The sequence below is a fragment of the Thunnus albacares genome, chromosome 7, assembly GCF_914725855.1.
Source record: "Thunnus albacares chromosome 7, fThuAlb1.1, whole genome shotgun sequence".
In the NCBI taxonomy this organism is placed as follows: domain Eukaryota; kingdom Metazoa; phylum Chordata; class Actinopteri; order Scombriformes; family Scombridae; genus Thunnus; species Thunnus albacares.
This window is the reverse complement of record NC_058112.1, coordinates 10,654,114-10,668,689: the sequence shown is the minus strand read 5'-3', so window position 1 is coordinate 10,668,689 and position 14,576 is coordinate 10,654,114. Positions and strand designations below refer to the sequence as shown.

Below are 14,576 nucleotides of genomic sequence, written 5' to 3'. Positions count from 1 at the left end.
TTCAGACGAATATAAAAAGCTGCAGAGAGAAACTTTTACTAAGGAACTGAGATGGGCGGGGACGACCCTGTTGCTATGGATAACATCATGTTTTATCAGTCAACATACTCACTACAGTATGTCTACACTGGTTGTGATTGGTCTGTGTCAGTGAATGTGAAATAAAACAGTAATCAATATACAGGTGCACAAGAAACAAATTATATTAAATTAATACCATCAATCATATCAAACTGTACTGCATACTAAATTCTACTAAAAAATTATATTAAATTATTAAAAGTAAAACTTCAATAAAGTTTTGAATTAAAAATGAGACAAAATTCCAATATTAAATTAAATAAAAAGGTAGATGTGATGTGATATTTTCTACAGCAAATCTGTATCTTTTGATGAAGTAATTCAGCCTACTGTTTAACATAAATTTTACTCAGTCATCCAGTGATTACCATGTTTGCCTGAAAAGTGCATTTTTGGTTTGTGACAGACAGCTGAGATAAGTTTATCACTGCTGCAAACTGCATTTTTCTCAAGTTACTGGAGAGTTGCACAAACCGTTATCGCCACTGTTATTGGAGTTTTTGATTGGATCCTTATTAACTATTCTGCCATTAAAATATGCTTTTAAAAGGTTGTATTTTTCCAAAATGATGACATGATGAGGCACATTACCTGTAGTATTTGACTGATTATGAGCAGGTCTGGAGCCCTCTGGACTGCCTAACTTCTCTCAAACTCAGGAGCTACTTTTTGCAATAAAATATTTTACTCTTAGACCCAAAACATTCTACATTTTTGATTGACTTGCCCCTTATTTTTAGGAGTTTCTCCTAACTCGGCTAGTTAGGAGCTACTTTTAATCTTAGGATGTTTTGTGAATATGGCCAGTGATCTTTAGTAAAGAGGCCCAAAAGAAATTGTTAATAGAATAGCATTTAAGCTCTTGAGAAAAAGATAAATTTTCACCATTTGACTTTGCTGCAAGGCCTGGAGAAACTACTAAATTCTCAGTTTAAAAACAAATGTACACCACTCAAAAGGAGAGAAAATTTTAGGGCATGAGAGAAAAGAAACTCTCAACTTGGCAGGTTATACAGAGAGGGCAGACCTTGGCATATTAACAGCTTGAATGCTGGCAGAACAGTCTCTCTGATGTGTCATGTCTGATGCTTAATGAGTCCAGGTAAAATGTTTGCTGTGAGACAGGGGCAAGGGAACTAATGAAATCCCTACCACCCATGCCTTCAGAAGCAATTACCTCAAAATAAACGTTAACCACTAGACGACATGTCAAATAATGTCTAATAGTGTTAGCCACAAATGCAATGTAGCATTAAAAACTCACAGAAATTCCTTGAACCTTTCTGTATTCAAAGGAGCACCCCAAAAACTTCAAGGGACATTCCCGCTTTGGCAGGCCAGAACGTTAAACAGCCTCTGCTTATATTATGCTTATATTAGCCTCTCCTCTGTGAAATGAGGTTAAGAAATGAAGGCGTTTCAAAAAAAGCTTGGGGTGCAGTGCAATCTCTATTTTATTTCCATTCCATTCATTAACAGCCCCCATTTGATGGAGACAAAAACAACCAATTACTGCGCACATGTCGGCTGTGGTGGCCGTGCCTTTTATGTCTGATTTGTCTTTGTGTTTGGACCTCTATGTTCCTTTGTCTTGCCTCCCTTTCCAGTTGGTACCTTCCTGGCTTCCTAGCCCTGGCAGTTCCCGCTGTAGTCTCATCCTGGCTTATTTACATTGTATTACATTCTATTTGAATGAGGCTTGCTGAGAGACGGGTCGAGATAGAAACTGGACACACACACAGTGCATAATGAAGCTGAGCAGGATCTTACAGGATCACAGGTCTCTTTAGAATTATTGTCTTCCATACATATACTGCAGTTTCACCATAGAAATGGTTACTTAGTTATTGATGAAGATGCATATATGTTGAAATAATAAAGAAGAAAAATGTGTATTTGTATGTAGGTAACTGTTAGATTGACTGACAGTTTGTGATTTCTTTTTAAAGTCAGACACGTCAGACGTCGAGGGAAAAACCTTTTCATCCAATATGGGATCAAATGTAAGGTCCTAGACAATGAGACGTGACTGCGATAATAAATCTGACTACAATAGAGCCAGTTATGATGATCATGAGGCTATAATCAATATTTTTATAATAACAATGGATCAAATGACTGCATACATTGGTCACTTGTAGTAACAAATCCATAGAGAATTATCACCCAACTCTACAGTTGCCCTCAGCTCTACAAAGCTTTATAGTGTCTTTCTGCTCATTGTTTTGGTTTTCCGGCCCACAGCTTTATTGATTTGTTTGACTCTCACCAATCCCATTATGCCATTTTCGGCCGCCGCAGGCAGCTATTAGTGTAGAAGCTCTAAAACCCAACGGACACTACCTGCCTAGCACCACACAGAAAACAGACAAAATTAGCGCCTAGCTAGTGAAGTGGAGTATTTAGCAGCTGAAGAGCCAAATATTTCCCTTCAGCAGTTGGTGACCAAAGACAAAGCTAAAAGGAAAATGAGTGATATTGGATTTAATGTCGCTGGGTGGACAGAAAGACAACTCCAAATGAATGCTTATGTTGCTACGTGTCTGCTGGATGTGTAGATAAGCAACTGTTTGTTAACAATCTAAGGTAATAACTTACTGTGCTCAAGTGGCCAAATAATCGGTTACTATAGAAATAATGAAGAGTAGTGTTGTGATAGTATCAACATATCTGATTTTAACTTAGACAGCCAGTATGAGAGCAAAACAAAGACAGAACTAAACACTCAAGTATGTCTCTCTGCTTTACTAGAGTTAATTATTCCAATGGCCAAATTGTTAATTAGTTTAAGTAATTGCTAAAGGTGTGTGTGTGTGTTGGGAACTGGGGGGTTGATTGTGTTATTGTCTGACAAGAGACCAGAGATAGAAAGAGTTGAAAAAAAGGGATGGTCACTCGTTGTTCAGGTTCACTAGCTAGCCACCCTTAAGCCATCTAAGCGATGCAAAGCAATTAAGATAATGATTTGAATGACAAAAACACAAAGCTACCTGCCTGGCATACAGTACAAATAACACCACATTTGCCTATCAGGCCATATGCCAAACAGAGGCAGAGGGAGGAGTGGAAACAAAGAACAGAAGATGAGATTTGCTCCGGGAAAATAAATGAATTTTGAAAATAAAAAAAGGATAGACCATGTTTCAGGGTGAAACCCATTTATGCAAATACCTTTTCATAGACATTCACTGCTACACATATACACCCACACACTGTCCTCATGAAAGGAAAATAGTGGAGAGTCCTACATACTGAATCTAAGGAAAGACTTTTCACAATCTATTAGCATATCAGAGCTAAGTCTTTACTGATATGGAAAGGAAAAGCAGAGAAATGGAGAGGAGGGATGCAGAACTAAATTCACACTGACTGAAGACTCTAGGACTGCATTGCGAATGGATCCGCCAATGAGTTTTGATGGGACAATTCTCTCCCTGTTCATTATCCAATAAGGCCTGGGATTCTGGCTGAACAGAGGTCATCATCCTGTATCAGAAAATTACCATTTCAATTATGGTGTTAGCGGAGGCAGCTGATGGCTGCCGTATACATCCATCAGCTGCCTTTCTTCTCAGTCACACATTTATATACAGTAAGCCAAGGATCATGGGAATGGTTCGGGGCAGAAATGACATGGATAATGAATAACCATTACCTGAAGGCTAAAAGAGAGTCCCTTCTGTTCTGTTTAGGACACGGATGGAAATTGTAGGTGGGTAGAGCCAGAAATCAGGAATATATTTACTCAAAACATTTAGAATAAATGCATATATAGTATGGTACTGATGGTGTAGATGATATTTATATAAGATCACATGAGATAGCTCTGGGAAGCATTGTTTTCATTATATCAACAGAAACAGTTGATCTATTAACAGCTATCATAAACTCCCGCTGTGAGTTACATGAAAGAGTGTAGGAGCCCCAAAGCTGTGTTTCCCTGCCAGGCAAGCAGGGGGTCTTGTACTGAGCAGTGCACATGAAGGTAGCTGGACAGTCATTACTGTAAACAACTAAAATGGAATGGGTTTATAATATGCATGGGAAAATATACAGACAGCCACAAGTCTATTGTAAAAAACAAAAGGGGTTGCAAAAGAGGCAGAGATAAAAGCTGTTATTGTATATATTTTTATTATAACAATGGATCAAATGACAGAAGTGTCATGTGAGAGGGGTCACTAATAGCGAAAACCAATAGAGAATTATCACTTGACTGCAGCCCTCCTTCATTCCATGAAGCGTTTTAGCATCTTTAGCTTTTTACCATCTTGTTTTGTTTTTAAGCCTGCAGCTTTACCGTTTTGGTTCACTCTTATTGCTCTCATCAGTGTCAGTTGTATCAGGCTCACTGAAAAAGCGCTGACCAACCATACGCTACCTGCCCAGCACATAAACAGCAGGCAGCAAAGTTAGCGACTAGCTAGTGAGGGCAAAACAGAGAAAAAAGGAGAGTGAATATGGGAAAACAAGCTTGGTTTCTTAAGCAAACAAGGGTTGGTTTGGTAATGGTAAATGTTTAGGCCACTATGGACATCCTGTCTGTATTCTGTCCATACTGTGGAGTCTGTCATTTGTGGTGATGTTACAGTGAGAAGATAGCATTTATGTTCACAAGATGCATCTGGACGGCCATATTTTGAAGCAAGCAGACAGCAGCCACTCAGACAGGCTGCCAAGACAGCGACTTTTGCCTTGCTGCTTGGACGGTAAGCTAGTTGTCTGCAAACATGTTTCATCCGTCTGTCTTCCAAATGCTCACCCCACAGGGAAAATCTGGTGCTCGTGATGATGCTTTTCTGGTCTTGTGGGATTAATTGGATCTTCTCATTATTAGATCAGCTCTGTCTGTATGTTATGTCTGCTAAACACAGATGGAACTTCCTTGGGAGAAATTTGGAAAAATCTGAGAAGTACATGATCAACTTAAAAGCTAATGTAGGTGTATCATTATTATAAGAAAAAACAATCAAGCTAACTATATTTGACACGTACATGAGATAAAATTGAGTTCATAAAAACCATATTTTAACATAATTATGTTTTTGAGTTAATTATTCTTGCTGACATTCAAATAAATAAACTTTATAGTAGCTCCTTAGTGTAACTGACACCAACTATTCCTGATGTCATTGCTTTGTTTTTGTAAATCTTTGAACGCTGAGACAGTTAAACTTTCTGTTCAAAGGCAAAAGTGAGATGATCCACGTCTTTTCTTTAACTTGCACTGAGCTCTCCCTCTTTGAGAGGATCACAGAGGACTTCTAGGGGTTATCTCCACAGGGTTTGGGAAGGAAGAGCAACATTTACTCCTAATAGCTGGATCTGACAGACAGAGAGAGAGAGAGAGAAAGAGAGAGAGGAGAGCTGTCTTCGCTCCAGTTCTCCCCACATCTCAGAATCCAGCTGGAATGCAAATCGTGTCTACATGAATTTCTGACAAATCTCTGTTGCTCAAAGATCCGATCCGATCAGCAAGATATGTATCTGGGATATCTTTAAATGATATCACATGAAACCAGATACCAAAATAAAAACACCTATTTTTTCATGTGGAAACCTAAAATATGGTTATATTTCAGAGATGACAGTGGGAAAATGAACTTTACATGGACATATTTATTGTAGTTCACACTGTCTATATCAACCATCAGTATTTGCACATTTTTTTTCAAAATATTCTAATATTCCCTTACTTCTTGAAGTGCATTGATCTGACATGCATTAGCAACACAACTGAATTAAAGCATGCTCCACAAGGCTTTATGGGAGGAGGTCTTTGTCTGTACAAGTTGTTAGATATCTGTAGTAAGGAGGATAGATGGAGGATGGCGGTTCACTATCACTGTCATCAAGGGCAGGCAGCACAATTAACCATGCATGATGAAAAACACACACGAAACGAGAGATAAGGGATAACTCTCCTTTATTACTGCAGTTGAGAATTGTGTTTAGTGACAGAGATGAAGAAAATGTGTTTTATTCTGTATTCAATAAGTGTGTGTTTTTCTGGATTCACTGTAGGAACGAAGGCTTATCTAACAATGTGTGCCGCATGACAGCTGTTGACATTCAAAACATCAGTCAGAAATCCACTGTTGAATAACTTGGCATTATGTTTAGGGCGATTAAAGACAGGCTTTTCCCTCAAGTTCCTGCTTTTCTTTGAGAATCGCTGCCTAAGAAAGAACCATTGTTGCCCCTGTTTTTTTTTTGACTGGAGATTGTGCCACCCAAAATATATACACAAGAGCACAAAGAAAAAAAACCCGCATCATTTTGACATGGAGAGGTAATGTACACAGACTACTAATCTCTTTTTCAAAATATGCCAGGACAAACAAGTCACCATGCAACTCAAATCAGTAGTATTTATCAAAAAGTGTGAAGCCACATCTATTGTGTGCTTTTTGCGTTTATTCAGCCACTGAGCCAAGGGTGAGGTGATCGTTGCTTTGCCCTGTCGAGATAAGATCTGTCTAGGTTGATGCTGTGTGTGTGTGAATAATGCATTAGAGATGATGACCCCTCCCTGACCAAGAGATGGACAGAAATAACACTGACGTCAGCCCCGAGCGTCATGGTACGAGACAGCACGAAGAGAGGATATAGAGGGGATCTTAAGCCTGCAGTGCTTCTCAGGGATCAGCTACACCTCTCAATCCGCCTGTCTCTCCGTCAAGGGGATGCATCTGTGTCATGCTCTCCCTCTCTCTTGTCTTTTCATGGTGACGTGACAGGCATCTGTGAACACTGAGGAGCGGAGAGGAGAGGCCACTCACAGGGATGAAATGGGACTGCGGAGAGATACTTTGCCACGTTTGCATGCGCACACAAATGCATTTGAGTGGGTTTTTGCATCTTGATCAAGAGATGTATAACATTTCAGCCAATTCTAAAATAATAATCTGAGGGATCTTATTAAGGGATTTATTATCAAATCATTTATACCACTGATCATTTTTTCTCCACCTCCATCTGTCTCTTCATCAACATTCCTTCTTTTTGCTTTCCACCCTCTCCCCCTCTATCAGGGGAAGGTTGATGTGCGCTTTAGGGTCATGGAGTGTCAGTGTTGGAGGTCTACAATTAGAGGCTCACTGTACTGCTCTTATTCACACTCTCTCGTGGCCAGCCTTCTGTCCAAATTATCTCGAGGACCTCAGCTTCTCAGGATTATCTGCAAGAAAACCCGCGGGGAGTTCCCTGCTCTGCTACAGTACCCTCTATACCATCTGCACTCAATCATATACAGCGCTGAAAGCCTAAAGTTAGACTGCACGGTCACTTAGCCAACTACATATCAGCAGACAATGGGCTGCATACTAACCAGCTGGACAGCCAACAAATCAGCCATCTACAGTATGTGACTAGCCAGCCTCCCACCAGCGTCGCCAGTAAGCCAGCTGGCTTTCATCTCGTTCAAAGATGGGGACAACAAAACAAATATTTATTCATGAATTATCAAATGATAGAGGAAAATTCCAATTGTACTGGGATTATTGGTTAACCTATAGGGTTACAGAGCTCTCCAATACACTTTGATTTTCAAATCACATTGAAGAGATATGAGATAGCCTAATTGTGGATGCACAATAATATCGAACACACAACAAAACCATTTTATAATGGCAATTCAATGCCAGGAATAGATATGAAAAATAAACTATGAGAAGCATCTTTTCAAACCCAGAGTGTAGTTACAGGTCAGAGGTGCAGAGAGATGCTTAAACATCCTGCCAGATTCACTGGAGCCTTACTGAATTTCATTATGGAAAAAGAGTTGTGTCATATTTGTGTTTAAGAGATATCCCCAGACTCTCCTCCACTCTAGCCTGTCAAGATATGAATAAATAATTTGAACACAGCAGGTGAGATGTAGCTGTATGACTAAACAGTTGTCTCATAGTCAGAATCTGTTCTAAATACCTCTTTCTCTCTCTCTCACACACACACACACACATACATACACACACAGTCTCTATTATATCTTTTTTTTAGTCTTTCATTTCCCTTGCCTTGCCAAGTTCCTCTTGCTGAAAGAGGCTTTTCCTATTTCTTTGTTAATGAGAACATTCGAATTTTACACATCTTACACTTACACTTCTAGGCTGCTAATTCAGCATAATTAAATCCTGCATGTCTGCAGATCTGAAATAGTGTGCTCAGACTAAATTTACTCAAGGCAATTTGATATCAAGGACTTTACTTGCCTCGTTAGTCCGATGTAAATGAATAGCATGCATCATAGTACGTAGCATCAAACTGGATAATCCAGATTTTATTTGACCACCTCTGGAGATCTTTTTTACTGAGAGGGCTGTTCAGATATTCTGTGAAGCCGGGGTCTATGTACTCTTGATCTTAATCGCTCTCAGTTTCTCTTTACTATCTCTTCCCTGCATTTGCAGGAATAGTTTTTGCAGTTTTCCAGCAGGACCATCCACACACAGTAATACTGGTAATTTCCATCTCAACTTTCTCTTTCACCTCCCGTCTCACACTCTCTGCCCGAGTCATTAAAATCTCAGCTTACTCTGTTACTCAAGAAGATAAAGGGAGCAAATTAATGAGGGACCCCCCTCAGATAGATAGATAGATAGATAGATAGATAGATAGATAGATAGATAGATAGATAGATATCTTATAAATACTGCTGCTGAATCCATATTTTGTAAGTACTGGTCTTAAAGAGAAAACGAAATGACTACCAGCTTCATTTCCTCTCGTAGGGAATAGTCTATTTAAACAAAGCTATTCATTGCACCATGTGATCACAGTCAGCATGAGCCCTGAAATCCCTTGAGAGAAAAAGCAGAAATAAACACACATATTTACTCTTTCATACATCAGGGAGAGGAGACGCATATAAAATTGAAGTGCATAACTAAATCTTGATCTGTATTTCTGTCAGGGATGAATCAGTTAAAGCAGAATTGAAAAAGAGAGACAGACCACAGAGAGAGTTCACTCAGAAAGCACTCTTTGTGGAGACCCCCCTCCCCTGTGTGTGGGGAAAATGAAGCATTAGAGTGTGTGCTGGCATGGCAGAGGAGAGATGAAAGAGCGACTGACTCCAGTCACTGAGATCTCCTCCTCCTGTGTTTGATCCTGTCTTCCGGACGGCTGGCTGCCCGAGAACAGCGCAGAGAGCCAAGGCCTTGGTCAGGGCATTAGCATGGAGGAGAGGACAGAATGGCTTTCATAAACTGCAAACATATCCCCAAAGGTGCACACATGAGCAAAAACACACTATTAGACACACAAGGGTGGTGATGGTACAGTATATATTTATCCCGAACCAGATGGTACAGGACATTCAATTCAGTACATCCTCTATCACAGAATAATTACAATCTTTTTAGCGTAATTACTGTAAACAACTGCCACATACAAAAATTCAAATTCAAAATTCAACCATTTTGAATCATTCCGAAATCACTCGCTATTTACGATATAGTGCACGTTATTATCTTTACTGTAAATATACTCTATATGAGTTAATGAGGGAGTGATTTCAGACACAGCTAAATTGTGAAGTTGTCTGTTAGCTAAGCCATGCTAGGCAGTCGCTAGGTCATTGATATGAAACCAGAGCTCAAAGATCCACCTCTAAATCTCCTCTTTGGAAGTATTATGATTTCCCATTAAAATATAGCAACACTGAACAAGGAGTAGTGGATGTGTGTCAACATTATTTCACCTCATATTAGATTATGTCTCTGGAAATTGCTACAAACATTCAATCAATTGTGATGACGTCTCAAGTGTCTGAAGTAGATTAAACTGACTAGCATAGTTTAGCTAACGGACAACTTCATAATTTAACTTGAAAGACAAATTGTTGTTGGATACTACAAGGGTTTAGTGAGAACATATATGTTTTTGGAATTTTGATTAACTGTCCCTTTAAGATGCATATTTGGAGGGGAAAAAACACATCATGTCTTTTTTGACTTTATCTAAAAAGTTAGCACTCTAGCACTCTTGCATCATACAATCATATATTTTTTTATTTTTAAAGAGGAATTTCACCACTGTACATGATGATTTCTTAAGACTAGGTCACCTATGTAGTAGAAATGTGCAGTTATTTTCAAAAATGATGCCAACTACAATGCATTGCGCGCCGTCATATCCAAATGTACTGATGGTGTGTTTACAGAATGCAGGTGCCCTTGCAGAGCAGCTGGTTAGCAGAGACAAAGCTAGCATTGAGCAGCATTAAACACATTTTTCCTCATCGAGTCCAGTTATATTGTACCGGTGTGCAAAGATCATAAAAACAAATGGCGCGCTGGAGTTAGTTATGTGGATCATTGCAAACTTACCAAGAGCTGCTGCCAGAACACTCGCCATTGTGCTGTTCTGTATTCAGACTTGGCAGTCCAATATAATATTTTGTGAGAAAACAAAGTCAGGTTTACCAAAGCACTGGAAGTTGCAGCTTGCAGCAGAGTTTTCAGTTCTGTTGCCATTCTCTCTCTGGCATCCATCACCAGGCACCAGTCAATGCTGCAAAGTCACTCCAGCCACAGCACATCTCTCGCAGCTGTAGCTGTTACGTAGCTCCAGTGGTCACTTCCTCCTCCATACTCTGTTGTGTTCCACAGCATGAGCCTTGTAACAGTATCACCGTAGCCTATATATGACTCCAATATTGTAATGTAAAGTGAGTTTTTTTTTTTCAAATACATTTTAGATTCAGCTTTTCTGTCCACCAGCGGCCCAAAATTCTCTGGGTCATTGTCGGCAGAATCACAAGGTTTATCCAAAAGAAACTAAGCACCATGAAGTTGGTTGGATTGTAGAGTTTTCAATTCTGTCTCCATCGTGGTGCATCTGCTACAGACAACACACAAGTCATCACCAGGTGTCTCTTTTGGCTGCGGCTGTAACGTAGCTCTGGTGGTCGCTTCCTCCTCCACACTATCGTATCTGTGTCTACAGCATGATATCTGACCTCGTAACAATAGTGCCACATCTCTGATTCCAACATCATATCTAACTCAAATATCCAGATATTTTAGTGTCTGTCTTTCCCTATTGCTAGCGAGAAAACAACATGGTGAATGGATTGTTTTGGTCCCTGAGTTCAGAGACCCCCATTTGACAGTCCTTCAATGCAGCACTACAAAAAATAAGGAAAAGTAGTTTGTAATCCAAGGCAGATCTCCAGAGTTTGCAAACTTTTGCAGCTGGATGAAGAGGGATATTTTAAGACAAAGAAAGTTTAATGTTATTCATATATTGGTATTTCCAAGATTAGAACCATAGGAAACATCTTGAAAATCTGTGAAATTGTCTTTTAAAACACTATAACATTATAAAACATTGCATTTTTCAATGAAATACACAGTTAGTTTGAGCTGCAAACCATTTACAGATAAATATCAGCTGTTTCATTTTGCAAAAATTACATTTAATGACCATTCAGCTTGTCATCTGAACATCAAATTACAGGACATCGAGAGACTGATTGAAAAACAAAACAAACAGTCGATAACACTATCAAGAAACATACGAATGTTCCATTTTTAACTTCCTGCTCGCTCAAATTAAATACACAAAAAGGCACGGACACACACACACAATGTAACCCACTTCACCCCCATGGTCAGCAGGGTGATGAGAGCAGGGGAGCAAAACAAAGAGGAGGTTATTACAGAGCAGCTGCAGTGGTAATGCACTTTATTTATGACAGGCGCTGGAACATTACTAGCTATCTGCACTCAGAGGCTTATCAGCGGAGCCGCCTGGGCTAATGGCACATGGACAACAACCACAAAACTGTCACAGGCAATTATGAAGCAGAGAGTGAGAGTATAATGAGGAACTGAGTTTTCTATTCCAGGTGAATCTGGGTGCTTATCCATGCTTACAGCTTATTTTAGCATTACAGCACACCAACAGATTCGTGACATTCAGGATTTAAAAATAAATGTTTGAATGCTCAAATATCTGAAATATTAGATGTGTCTTTGATCCTCATTGCCAGACACTTTCACAACATTAAATATGAGTTGGTTCAGAATGTGAATAATAGAAGTCAAAATTAAAATTCATTCAATTTAACCGCTGTCAGAAAGAAATTTTAAAGAGCAGGAGTTTCCTCCTGATCTATTTTCAGGTGTTGGATAGTAAAAAGAATGGCAGCGATACCTTTGAAAATCATTAACCACACATTTCTAGGATGCATTTTAGTGCTTTATGCTGTGTTTGTATGTTATAATGTTAGCTGACATTAACTAATGTTGCTTTAGGGTTGTGTGTTCCTGTTGAATATCTTATAAATTATCTATTTATTCTCACAGTAACATGAAGGGAATCAGAAGTGAACATTGAATAATACATGCACATGTTTATAACAGACTTGCTTCTGGTTTTTAAAAAATCTCAGGGGATTAATGCATGAATACATTCCTCCAACACTAGCCTGTAATAAGACCTATGAAAAGGCAGGTTTAGTATCTGTGGTCCTCACTTTCCAGAAGACCTGAGGGCATCAGAATCTGCAAACAGTTTCTAATAAATCTTTATGAAATGTATTCTCAGCCTGGCATTGTTATAGTCCATCAAATCAGAATTTTCTTTGGTGCAATTTTGCCTGAATGGCACTCTATAAAAAGATTGATTTAATTTGGTTTGATTCAGTGTTTTACAGTTTTGAACAAGCTCATGTTGGCAAAGGAGGACACGACAAGACAATGTTTTGAGCAGTTAAGGATCAGCTCCTTTGCTCACCTCTGTCAGAGGAGCGCGGGACACATACACACCAGAAAACTAAAGCAGCTAAATCAATTAAAATCCCATTAAAGTCAGCACCATTATTGAGGTCATTACCAAGGGGGAGAGACGCCTAATGATGATGGTGGATCAAACAAGATCTAATTAATTAATTTATTCATTAACGCACAGCTCTCATGCAAGCATGGTTAGTGCAATGTAATGAAAATGGAGAGTCAGTCAGACATCAAGTGCGGCGTCTCTGCAGAAACATCAAAACTTGACATGAGACGGAAAATATGAATATGAAACGTGAACACAACATCAAAGGCAACTTATTGCCAGTGTAGAGTATTGGCTGCTTTTCAAAGGACACTAAAACACATAGACTTTTTTCTGGCGCCACAAAGGACAGCTGCTTTGGCTTTCAGCAGGGTTACACACACATACACAAACACACACACACACACACTAGGTGTCAGTCTGGTTGCGGGGAAAGGCAAAGAGAGGAGAAAGACAAGCACGAGGAGTGAATATAAGGAGTGCAAGTAAGACAAAGGAAAGGAGGCAAAAAGAGGGGGAGCTTCACAGTCAGTTTCTCTGCTTCATCTCCCACCAGTGGAACTGTGGTTGGGGAGCAGCAGACATTAACGATGGGTATTGATCTCTTCTCAGATGGATCAGGGACCAGAGGCCAAGGAAATGACAGAAACATGCTATGTTGCTTCCTAAGCCCGGAGATGTGGGCATGTGGAGGGGTATGTATGTGTAAGTCGGTTGTTAGAGAGCAAAAGAGAGACAAAAAGATAAACACAGAAGAAGAGAGGTGACAGAAAGGGTTTGTATGTGTTAGCAGGTGTGTGATTTTGCCTATTAACAATTTTTAAAGGAATGCAAAAACTAGATGACATAATCACATCTCACCACTGTCTCCCGCTCACCATCTCTTGCTATCTCCCCTTCTTCTTTCACTTGACACGCCACGCTGCCCGGCAATCAATACATGTTGTTGGATCAAATGAAAGATGAGATCTTAACATTGATGTGCAAGATAGGATGCTGTGTTTAGTTTAGGAATGTGTACAGGCCAGAGCCATTCATTGCTGTGATCTAAAATAATAAGATTCCTTGACACAAAGAAGGATTGGACTCAAAGGTAAGCTGTGATGTAGGGGGGCTCGAGTGCAGCTGGGTGGAGGGTGGATGCCAGGTCAGGGGCTGAGGCAGACAAGAGGGAGGGTTAGATGAGGAACAGGCGAGCTGATTGGATGTGACAGGAGCAGTGTCCTCCCTCTCTGCAGCGCTGAGAGTCCCAAATGAAAATCTATATGGCGTGACGCTGGCAGCAGACCTTCGCAGGCAACAAGAGACCACTGGTCAGTCAAAGGACGGTGTACCAGCATGCTCGTATATACACACGTAAGACACACGTACACACTCACGCATGTGTGCACACTTGTATATACACACAGAAATAAACATGATAGAAGTAGAGAGAGGGAGAACACTCTAATAAATAAGACAAACAAATCACTGTACTGACACAAAGGATTGTTCAATAAATGTCACACAAATGAAGAACATTTTGATTTTCGCTCATTTTAATCTTGGTATGACACATTATCTAGCACCATGCTGAGTGTGTGTCAGTTACACAGACACCATTCACAATAAAGAAAATATTTTGGTGATATTCATAGTCTGCTCTTGCCTATCCTACTCTGATCTGTCTTAATCATCCCGTGGGTCTGCTGAGATAGCTGGTAGGA

At 39.7% G+C, this 14,576-nt stretch overlaps 1 long non-coding RNA gene across 1 annotated transcript; it reads left to right on the top strand.

Moving 5' to 3' along the window:
* Positions 1-9,011: 9,011 nt before the first annotated feature.
* Positions 9,012-14,335, top strand: LOC122986103. The gene is made up of 3 exons (XR_006404237.1): positions 9,012-9,310; positions 13,483-13,565; positions 14,109-14,335. It is a non-coding gene; the product is annotated as an uncharacterized LOC122986103 (long non-coding RNA).
* The last annotated feature ends 241 nt before the right edge of the window (positions 14,336-14,576 follow it).